A 10,719-nucleotide genomic window follows, 5' to 3' on the forward strand; every position below is an offset into this window, starting at 1 on the left:
GGGAAATATTATGTTGAGGCTTTGCCTACGTTGTGGGTTTGAATCTTGATCTACAAACTCAGGTATGCATGAAATAGTAGACAGGTGATACATAGGTAGGTAGGAAGATAGATAGATGGATAGATAGATGCCTTGCATTGACTCTGATTCATGGTGACCTTATATACAACAGAATGAAACTTTTCCTGGTCCTGCATCTTTTTCACAGTAGCTGGCATGTTCAAACTCATCACTGCTGCTATTTTGCCAGTCCATCTCACCACAGGTCTCCCTTGCTCTTGCTGGCCCTCTCCTTCGCTAAACATGATATCTTCCTCCAGTGATTGATCCCTTCTGATGATGTGTCAAAAGCAAGTGAGGCAGACAGTGTTCTGTTGTGATCCATGAGGTTTTCATTGTCTAATTTTTGTAATGAGATCACCAGACCTTTCTTCTTTGTCTTAGTCTGGAAACTCTGCTGAAACCTGTTTACCATGGAATACCCTGCAGGTATTGGAAATACCTGTGGCGTAGCTTCCAGTATCACAGTAACATGCAAGATTCCATAGTATGACAAACTGACAGACAGGTGGTGGATGCAAGAAATAGCATAAGAAATATAACCTTGACCTTTCTTAAGGTGCCACCCCCACTTGCTAATGCCTTGCCAAGGTTCTGGACATTGCTCATTTGTTCACACTTGACCAGTAGCCCCTTGTCTCAGTGCCTAGGATTCATCATGAGGTTTTTCTTCAGGATGCTTCATGGACAATTGAGTCTCTGCTGCTGGGGATGGGAGAATAGATCTTCCCCCACCCCCAACTCTTAACTTTCTTTTCCTCTGCTCCAACTCCCAAAAGTCTTTTTCTCCCCTCTTCTTGAGTATATCTAACATTAGGTTTTCCTGTTTTCTTTTTTAATTGATAGTATCCATAGCATTTAAGAAAATTACCTCCCTCCAATACTTTTATGTTTTAAACAGTAAGGGAATTTATTATTGACTTCTATATCGGGATGGCCCACAGGTAGTGTAAGCATCAGGATTTGTTTGAGTCAGCCATTCAGTAGTCTTATCAAGTCCCCAGTTTCATTCTTCCTCTATGTCCTGTTGACTGTGGTATCAGGTTCATCCTGACATGTATTTCTTTATTGGCGGGGGAATAGTTATAGTGGTTCCAGGGTTTATGTTTGCATATCACATATTCCAGAAGGTGAGATACAGAGTTGACTTTGAGTAGTTCTCTCAGAATATGAAAAATCCTTCTTCCATAACAACTCCAATCAAATCTCTCCTAACATCTTATTGGCCTTCATTAGAGCACACAAGTCTATTAATTATTATGATGAGGCCATAAAGCAAGCCTCAATAAATTCAAAAATATTGAAATAAACATAAAAAATCTCAGGTAACAGAGCTGCAAAATTAGAAATCAATAACAGGAAAAAGAAAGGAAAAAATTAAAGACTTGGAAACTGAACAACGCCATGCTTAAAAACCACTGGATAACGGAAGAAATTAAAAATGAAATAAAAAAAAACTCCTATAATCAAACAAGAATGAAAATACAACATAGCAAAACCTTTGGGATACAGCAAAAGCAGTGCTCAGAGGTCAGTGTATAGCAATAAATGCACACATTGAAAAAAAAATGCACACATCAAAAAAAAAGGGCCAAAATTAATACCTTAATCCTACACCTCAAACAAATAGAAAAAGAGTAGCCAAAGAAGCCCACAGCTACCAGAAAAAAGGAAATCATAAAGGTTAGAGCAAAAATAAAAGAAATAGAAAACATAAAAACAATTGAAACAGTCAACAAGACTAGAAGCTGTTTCTTTGAAAGGATCAATAAAATTGACAAACCAATGGGCAGATTGACAAAAGAAAATAATGTGAAGATGCAAATAACCCAAATAAGAAGTGAGATGGGCAACATCACAACAGAACCGACATAAAAAGGATCATAACAGAATGTTATGAAAAATTTTACTCCAACAAATTTGAAAACCTAGATGAAATGGACAAATTCCTGGAAACAGACTACCTACCTAAGCTAACATGAACTGAGGAAGAAAATCTGAATAGACCCATAACAAAAGAAGAAATTGAAGAGGTCATTAAAAAAAAAAAAAAACTACCACCACCACTAACAACAACTAAAAAAGCCCTGACCCAGATGGTTTCACTGCAGAATTCTACGAAACATTCAGAGAAGAGTTGACACCAGCAGTACTCAACTTTTCCAGAACATAGAAAAGGAAGTAATACCCCTGAATCCATTCTATGAAGCAAGCATAACTCTGATACCAAAGCCAGGAAAGATATCAGTAAAATAATAAATTGTAGACCAATATCCCTCATGAACATTGAAACAAAAATTCTCAACAAAATTCTAGCCAATAGAATCCAACAGCATATCAAAAACATGAAACATCATGACCAAGTAGGATTCATACCAAATATGCAAGGATGGTTTCAACATTAGATAATCAATCAACATAACCCATCACATAAATAAAACACAGGAAAAGAATCACATGGTCATCTCAATCGATGCAGAAAAAGCATTTGATAAAGTCCAAAGTCCATTCCTGATAAAAACTCTCAATAAAATAGGAATAGAAGGGAAATTCCTCAACATAATAAAGGGCATCTATTATACAAAACAGTCCTGGTGGCACAGTGGTTAAGAGCTTGACTGCTAACCAAAAGGTCAGCAATTCAAATTCACCAGCTGCTCCTTGGAAACCCTATGGGCAGTTCCACTCCATTCTATAGGGTCTCTATGAGTCAGAATTGACTTGACAGCAATGGGTTTGGATATAAAACCAGCAGGCAACATCATTCTCAATGCAGAGAGGCTGAAAGCACTCCCCCTGAGAACAGGAACAAGACAAGGGTGCCCTTTATCACCAATCCTATTTATCACTGTGCTGGAAGTCCTAGTTAAGGTAAGAAAAAGAAATAAAGGGCACCCAAATTTGAAAGGAAAAAGTAAAACTATCCCTATTCAGAGATGATATACCATAGACAGAGAACCCCAAAGATTCCATAAGAAAACTACTGAAACTGATAGATTCAGCAGAGTAGCAGGATACAAGATGAACATACAAAAATCAGTTGGATTCCTATACACTAACAAAGAGAACTTTGATAAAGAAATCAGGAGAACATCTCCATAATAAATGGAGAAAAGATTGCAGTTGCCAAGAATTTAATTTTACTTGGATCCACAATCAACACCCGTGGAAAGCAGCAGTCAAGAAATCAAAAGAAGCATTGCGTTGGGCAAATCTGCTGCAAATGACTTCTTTAAATTTTTAAAAAGCAAAGAAGTCACTTAACTTACAGGACTAAGGTGCTCCTGACCCAAGCCATGGTATTTTCATTTGCCTCATATGCATGTGAAAGCTGGACAATATATAAGGAAGACCGAAGAAGAATTGAAGCCTTTGAATTATGCTGTTGGCAAAGAATATTGTATATACCATGGACTGCCAGAAGAACGAATAAACCTGTCTTGGAAGAAGTATATCCAGAGTGCTCCTTAGAAGCGAGGATGGCAAGACTTTGTCTCATGTACTTTGGACATGTTATCAGGAGGGACCAGTCCCTGTAGGAGGACATCATGCTTGGTAAAAGGTAGAGGGTCATTGAAAAAGAGGAAGACCCTCAATGAGATGTACTGACACAGTGACTGCAACAATGGGCTGAAGCATAACAAGGATTGGGAGAATGGTGCAGTACTGGGCTGTTTCCTTCTGTTATTCATAGGGTCGCTGTGAGTTGGAACTGACTTGTTGGCACCTAACAACAACAACAATTCTGTGTCAGTTATGTGTTTTAATAGCTTCTCCCAATTTGCGGCTTATATTTTTACTTTTTAAAATGTTGCCTTTTAATAAATTTCAAATATTTAAAGTAGTGAAATTTATCATCCTGTACCTTTTATGTTATTGCATATGGCTTATTTAAAAACTTTACTACCCCAACTACAAAAAGATAGCCTCTTATGTTATCTTCTAAAGGTTTAAAAATTTTGCTTTTTAAGGGAAAAAATACATATATGTTTTTAATTGACCTGAAATTGATTTCTATATATGGAATGAAGGGGGCACAGGAGGAGGGGCCCTATTCCTTCATTTTAATACAGTGATTAGTTGTCTCAGCACTGTTTATTAAAGAGTCCAATCATTTCCTAATGATCTAGGGGGCATCTATGAAGTTTTCATATGTACGTGGCTGCATTTCTGGGCTCACTGTTCTGTGCCATTGGTCTGTTTGTCTTGTCTTTGTGTCAGTACTGCACTGCCTCTAGCTTTTATATCTTATAACAAGCTTGAAATCTGGTTAGGGAAGTCTCCTTCCACCTCCCAACCCCTTTGCACTTTGTTCGTCAGGAATGTCTTGGCCATTTTTGGCCTATTTCTCTACAATATCAGTTTTATAACTGTTTTTGGAAATTGCTGGGTAACAATCCAGGGGCACCTGAACCCAAGGTCAGCCCATCTCCAAGAGACTGAAGAAAGACTCCAGAACCAGCGATCATGACATATGTATGGGTTATTTGGGAAGCTTACTTATAGGACCATGGCCCAGGGCAGTGGCTGGACCAGTTTAGTGCTCCGCAACCACCTAGCAAGGGATACAAGCTTAAATACCATTCCAGCTGGGACCAACGCTCATTGTTTTTCTCCATGTCCTTGGGCAGTTAGTGTTCCCAGGGACTTCACGTCCATGCCCAGATGTTTTCCTTCCTTTTGCTAAGGCATTCCTCGGCCTTGGCTGCTGGCCCAGTCACGCCGCTCCCGGCCTTGTACCTTAGCCTGAGTCCATCCGGAATTCATCCCCAGCATGCTTCAGGGAAGAGCAAAGCTGATTCTGTTAGGAGGGGATGCATATAGCTGAATAGCATTACCCTACAGAAATTTTCAAAATTTTTATTGAATTATATTAAATTTATACTTTGGGGAGTTTACAATGTCTTTCTATCCATATCTATACTTATTTAGGTCTTCAGTACCTTTAGTTGCTATTATAATTAATATATGTATGATTTAATATAAATAATATTAAATTATAAATAAACCCAAAAACCAAACCCACTGCCATTGAGTCAATTCCAACTCGTAACAACCCTATAGGACAGAGTAGAACTGCCCGATAGAGTTTCCAAGGATCACCTGGCAAATTTGAACTGCCGACCTCTTGGTTAACAGCCATAGCACTTAACCACTACACCACCAGGGTTTCCATAAATTATAAATAGTACCTTTCAAAATCATGTTTCTATTGCTGGGCGTTCTTTTCTCAATGCAGCCCAAATCTTTGGGGCAAGGAGTGTTACAGTCTTACTATCTACTTTAAGTGAGGAAGAAGGCAAAAAAAAAAAAAAAAGTATAATGCAATTTAAAAGTCATTTTAGTAAATTTGGTTGCCACACCTACATGATTTCATTTAATCCTCACCACAACATTTCAAAAACCTTTCAAGGTAGGTATTATTTCTACTAAGGCTCCCTGCTGGCACAATGGTTAAGTGCTTGGCTGCTAATCAAAAAGTCAGCAGTTTGAACCCACCACTGGCTCCCCGGGAGAAAAGACCTGGTTATCTGCTGTTGTAGAGATTACAGCCTTGGAAACCCTATGGGACAGTTCTGCTCTGTCTTATAGGGTCGCTATGAGCCAGGTTTTTACTTGATAGCATACAACAACATTATTTCTACTATTTTAATGACAAGGAAGCCATAGTTTAAAGAAGCCAAGTAATGTGTTCAAAGTCACATAGCTGATATGTTTACGGCAAAAATCAGGATTTAAGATCAGGTGGGTTTAGTTTCAAAATGATTCTTTTCATCACACTGAGGTTTCCCTCAGGCAAGAATAATGTTCAGAATTTTCAAAGCATTGAACACAATGACCATAATGGATAATTCATTCTATAGTCCAATTACGTGACTCTCCAGTATGCCAACCCCTAAAATCAGCAGAGGTTTAATACCACTTTCTCCATCTCCTCTTGTCACTGTCACTGGCTGAGGAGGCCATCTGGTCCACAGGAAAGGGTTTTTTTGCACACCTGAGGGAGCAGATAGTAGAAACTGCCAACATACTTCACCTAGTCTTCATTTTGATGCACACAGCTGGGCTGGGGCGCTGAAATTGTAAAACAGCAGAGCAGGTCTGTAGTCCTTTTAATATTTTCTTAAATAGCCAGTGATGGAAAACTCTGATAACCACTCAAGTGGAAGCTTATGGCTGCAAAGAGCCTCCTCTGTGGATTCAGCTGGAAATGATTCTCTGCTGAATATGCCTGCATGCCTGAGCCCAGTGTTCTTTGGTGGGAAAATTACATCAAGTCATCTCGCCATCTGTGATCCTCACGGGTGGAATCTTCTGCTGGAAGCTACAGTTGTTATAAATCAACCTGGGCTATCACACAGGCCTCTGGAGCTGCGTGGGGATGTAGTTTCAGAAGAAACGGGCGAGAGGAACCTTTTGTGAGGAAGAAACAACCAGTATCCTTGATGTGTTGTCAGAGGGAGGCTCTCAGCCATAATCAAGCGAGTACAACACTTGAGTGCTGGGTTCAGAGCTGTGATACCCCGAGCTGGGGCTCAGGAATGTCTCTTAGTGCCTGTATGAGGCAGGAATGGTGTCCACCGAGGCAATTTCTTCAGGCAGTTTCCTCACTTATTAGGGCCAGAACACAACTGTGAATCCTGCACCAGGCACTCTGGAGCTTAGGAGCCTCATCTGGGTCTCCTGACAATTCAAAAATGAAATATGAAGAATTAGGAGGGCTTAGGGGGCACTAGATAAATGAAGTGCTCACTTATCTATGCCAAGAAATGTGGAAGACTGCTTCCTGGCCATCTGACTGGAAGAGATCCATATTTATGCCTATTCCCAAGAAAGGTGATCCAACCGAATGTGGAAATTATAGAACAATATCATTAATATCACACGCAAGCAAAATTTTGCTGAAGATCATTCAAAAACGGCTGCAGCAGTATACCAACAGGGAACTGCCAGAAATTCAGGCCGGTTTCAGAAGATGACGTGGAACCAGGGATATCATTGCTGATGTCAGATGGATCCTGGCTGAAAGCAGAGAATACCAGAAGGATGTTTACCTGTGTTTTGTTGACTATGCAAAGGCATTCGACTGTGTGGATCATAACAAACTAAGGATAACACTGCAAAGAATGGGAATTCCAGAACACTTAATTTTGCTCATGAGGAACCTTTACATAGATCAAGAGGCAGTTGTTTGAACATAACAAGGGGATACTGATTGGTTTCAAGTCAGGAAAGGTGTGCGTCAGGGTTGTATTCTTTCACCATACCTATTTACTCTGTATGCTGAACAAATAATCCAAGAAGCTGGACTATATGAAGAAGAACGGTGCATCAGGACTGGAGGAAGACTCATTAACAACCTGCATTATGCAGACGACACAACCTTGCTTGACGAAAGTGAAGAGGACTTGAAGCACTTACTAATGAAGATTAAAGACCACAGCCTTCAGTATGGATTGCACCTCAACGTAAAGAAAACAAAAATCCTCACAAATGGACCAATGAGCAACATCATGATAAATGGAGAAAAGATTGAAGTTGTCAAGGATTTCATTTTACTTGGATCCACAATCAACAGCCATGGAAGCAGCAGTCAAGAAATCAAAAGATGCATTGCATTGGCAAATCTGCTGCAAAGGACTTCTTCAAAGCATTTAAGAGCAAAGATGTCTCCCTGAAGACTAAGGTGGGCCTGAACCAAGCCATGGTATTTTCAATCGCATCATATGCATGTGAAAGCTGGACAGTGAATAAGGAAGACCAAAGAAGAGTTGATGCCTTTGAATTGTGGTGTTAGCGAAGAATATTGAATATACCATGGACTGCCAAAAGAACGAACAAATCTGTCTTGGAGGAAGTGTGGCCAGAATGCTCCTTAGAAGCAAGGATGGCGAGACTGCGTCTTACATACTTTGGACATGTTGTCAGGAGGGATCAGTCCCTGGAGAAGGACATCATGCTTGGCAGAGTACAGGGTCAGCAGAAAAGAGGAAGGCCCTTAACAAGGTGGATTGACACAGTGGCTGCAACAATGAGCTCAAGCATAACAACGATTGTAAGGATGGTGCAGGACGGGGCAGTGTTTCATTCTGTTGTGCATAGGGTCACTATGATTTGGAGCCGACTCGACGGCACCTAACAACAACAACAATAACAGGGGGCACTAAGCTTCTGTTAGAGATGATGATTGAAGAACATGGTGAAGATAATGTGATTGACTTGTACATGTTAAAAATGTTGAAATGACAAATGTTCTGTTAAGTATATATATTTACTATAATTAATAAAAAAAAGAGTTTGGAAAGAATTCTTCAAAACTTTATAGAGATCCTCTTTGTAGATGCAATTTGAGAAACAGGGTAGAGATACAGGTTACTCAATTGAAGGGGTTCTAAATGTTTTGTAACAATGTTTTTGAGAAACTTGTTGTTAGGTGCCATCAAGTTGGTGCCAACACATAGTCACCCTGCTTACAAAGGAAGCAAACACTGCCCAGTCTTGCGCCATCTTCACAGTTGTTGCTATGTTTGAGCCCGTTGTTGCAGCCACTGAGAAAGTAGGTGCTCAGTTAGCATTTGTTCTCTCTCCTCTCCTCTATTCCCTCTCACTTTGCCCTTTCTTTTTTGGCCCCCTTCTCTCATCTTTCATTCTCTTTCCCTCATTTTCTTTCCTTGTTCTTCCTGCATCTGTCTCTTCTACCCCATTTTCCTCCATTTTTTCCCTCTTCTTTCTTTTCTCTCTCCCTTCTTCCACCCTATCCTTTGCTATGCTCTGACTCATTGATCGCCAAAGTGGACAGTTGGGAAACATTTCAGAACTTCTATTTGTATTTCTTTTATTTCATCAGTTGTTACTGTCAGGTTTTGTTTGAGTAAATTGGGGTCATGTTCTCAAAAACGTGTTGGAAATGGAGTAAGGAAATACTGCAGACTGCTGCTCTCAAATGTCTTTATTCTCATCCTAAAACCATTACGTCCTTTCTTGTTTGGGATGATGAGTTATATTTCTTGTATAGTTCTTTCAGCATTTATTATTTTTGATAAACGTGTCCCATTTGGGGAGCTAAATTCATAACTGCTTCAGTCAGGACTAAGGATAACGGTCTTCTGTTGCATGTCCCTCGTTGCTGCTGCCAGAGACCGAAGTTTGAGTTGAATGTGCCACAGGCAGCAGCAGGGACTGGTCCTACCTCTGTACTTGTCACAAAGGAATCTTGTAAAAATTACTTGAAGTAATGGGAGTGGCATCTAGCATGAAATAAGTGGCAGCGGTTATTACCATTACTGATATTATGTGCATGGCATGGTACAAAGAGCGTGAATTTGGACTCAAACCTGTGTTTGAATCCCAGTTCTGCCACTCATTAGATATGTATGTAACCTTGGGTAAGCGACTTTATTCTATTTGAGCTGGTTTTCTTTTCTGTAAAATGAGACCAATAATACCCACCTATTAAATTGGTCGTAAGGGTAAATAAGATAATATATGAAATCACCTAACCCAGAGTAGATGCTCCTGGAATATTCCCTTTCTTCCACTGACCCAAGTCTGTTCCTTGGGCCTCCTGGTATGCATGTATTTATCAATCAGATGCTTATTTCATGCTTACAAGTGCCGTGGTGCATTGTTCTAAGCGCTTTGTAAATTTGACTGTTCAGTAATCTTAACAACTCTTTGAGAACTTACTATTGTTACCCCACTTAGTAACTTCGCCAAAGCCACGTATATAGGAAATGGAAGCACCATTACCTGATATTTGTGTGAAAACACCTTAATGTGAGCTTTCTTTTTACCCCTTTTATTGAAAATACTATTGCCCTGAGATATTGCATTGAAATCAATATAGATTTTTTTCCTCTGGAGTTTGCAAATTTTCTCTCTTATGGGCCTTAGGGAAAAACAACATTAAGCAAAACACGCTTAATTATGAGTTCATTTTCTGTGTTATGTTAATGTAGTAAAGGAGTGAACAAATGCTGTAAAATACACTCTCACTTGGCTCTAGTCTGAAGGAAGCTTAGATTGCAGGCCTGGCTGCTTTGGGGCAGTGGCTGTGGCCAGAGAGGCTGCAGCCTGGTGGCAGGAGAGGCTGTGGCCAGCTCCTTCGGCAGTGAGTGCACAGTGTCAAAGACACACAGACGGCGATTCAAGTGGGGCCAAGATCCCTGGGAAAAGTGTCAGAAAACGAAAACTGGCCAACAGACAGCACCCTTCTGTTTAACCAGAACGCTGGAGCCAGGTCCAGAAACTAATGACTACAAACTGACTGTGGTTTGGGTTCATTCAACATCTTGTTCTCATTTTCAAATTCTTGGTCCTTGGGAAGGACCCAAACCTCACTTTGCTATGTAATTATACTGCCTATTTAGGAGTTTTCAAGGAAAATTTTAACTCATATGGCCTGGATTCATTGTTATTTAAGGTTATTAATGTTTTTAGACATAAGCTACAGTAAAGAAAGGGAGAAAAGGAACATTTTTGGGGGGGTGTGCAAGGTGCTACGGTGAGCATTTTCACATATGTTCCCACAACTGATCATACTAGAGAAGCAGAGAGATCTTCAGGTAGGAAAAGGCTAATAAGAAAGGTAGGATGCATGGAAAATAGAAATGAAAAAGTAAGATGCACCTAAGTTCATTTGATTTCAAAATTCTTGCT

Source organism: Loxodonta africana, chromosome 3 (assembly GCF_030014295.1).
Source record: "Loxodonta africana isolate mLoxAfr1 chromosome 3, mLoxAfr1.hap2, whole genome shotgun sequence".
NCBI lineage: Eukaryota > Metazoa > Chordata > Mammalia > Proboscidea > Elephantidae > Loxodonta > Loxodonta africana.